Source organism: Mandrillus leucophaeus, unplaced genomic scaffold (genome assembly GCF_000951045.1).
Source record: "Mandrillus leucophaeus isolate KB7577 unplaced genomic scaffold, Mleu.le_1.0 Scaffold189, whole genome shotgun sequence".
Lineage (NCBI taxonomy): Eukaryota > Metazoa > Chordata > Mammalia > Primates > Cercopithecidae > Mandrillus > Mandrillus leucophaeus.
In genome coordinates this window covers 2,804,925-2,806,622 of record NW_012101909.1, presented here as the reverse complement: position 1 = coordinate 2,806,622, position 1,698 = coordinate 2,804,925, and positions in this window count along the sequence as shown.

The window sequence follows — 1,698 nt, the reverse complement described above, 5'->3', positions numbered from 1 at the left end:
ATTTTTTGAAACGGAGTCTGGCTCTGTCGCCAGGCTGGAGTGCAGTGGCCAGTCTTGGCTCACTGCAACCTCCACCTCCTGAGTTCAAGCAATTCTCCTGCCTCAGCCTCCTGAGTAGCTGAGACTACAGGTGCATGCCACCATGCCTGGCTAATTTTTGTATTTTTAGTAGAGACGGGGTTTCATCATGTTGGCCAAAACGGTCTCGGTCTCTTGACCTCATGATCCGCCCACCTCAGCCTCCCAAAGTGCTGGGATCACAAGCATTAGTCACCGTGCCTGACCAAGTTGATTTCCTAAAAACAATGTAGTTAACTTAGAAATAAAAATTTCACAAATGAATAAAAGCTTAATATATTAGAATTTTTTTAAAAAATAGACTTCTAAATAACCTCTGCCAAAGATGAAATTACAGTGAAAAATTAAAAGTATTTTAAAATGAATGATAGAATCTCACGACATATTGTAATTTGTAGGATCATACTAAAGCAGTACTTACAGAGAAGTTTATAGTAAAATGCCAACATCAGGAAAAAAGATGACTCTAGAATTAATTATGTATGTCTACATCTTAAGAGGACAGAGAAAAGGTGAGCAAATTTAAGCCAAAGTAAGCAACAGGGAGAAATAAAGATGTGTGAAAGTTAGTGAAATAGGAAAGAAAATCATTTAAAATCCAAAAGTTGGTAGTTTGACAAGATTTATATGATTGATAAGCCCCTAATAATACTGATAAATATTGGAGTACAAGATAACATATCTCTACAGATATTAAAGGCAAATCCTAGGGAAATATTATGAGTCATGTTATGACATTAATTGGTCAACTTAGATGAAATTAATGCATTTCTTCAACTAAGCCATACAGACAAAAAACATAAAATATGAATAGCTCTATACTAACGAAAAAGTTATATTCTCAAAAATTAAAGATAATTCTAGACTCCTTATTTCATTGCTAAATTTTAATAAAAAACAACACCATTCTTTGTTTTTTGTTGTTGTTGTTGTTTTAGACAGAGTCTCACTCTGTCACCCAGGCTAGAGGGCAGTGGCACAATCTTGGCTCACTGCAACCTCCACCTCTCAGGTTCAAGCAATTCTTCTGTCTGAGCCTCCTGAGTAACTTGGGTTACAGGTGCGCACCACCATGCCTGGCAAATTTTTGTATTTTTAGTAGTGATGGGGTTCGCCATGTTGGCCAGGCTTGTCTCAAACTCCTGACCTCAAGTGATCCGCCTGCCTCAGCCTCCCAAAGTTCTGGAATTACAGGTGTGAGCCACCACTCCTGGCCAACAATACCATTCTTATAAGAATGTTTTCAGAAGAGACAGAAAATGCTTCCCATTTTATGAAATAAGCAATGCCTTGAAAAAGAGTGAAAAATACTTTAAAAATATATAAATTAATAATCTTCTTCATGAGAATGTACACACAATTCTCAGGAAAATATTAGCAAATTAAATCAAGCAATAAATACATTGTGGGGGGTGATCCTATGAATGTAAGATTTGTCTAAATTTTAAAAATCAATATATTCAATCGTACAGAATAAAACATATATCATAATCTAAATAGGTGCAGAAAAAAAATATATGACAAGATGCAACAACATTTCATCAATCTTGGAATAGAGGGAACTTCATCAATCTGATAAAAGGGTATCTATGAAAAACTGGCGGCTAACATCATTCTTAA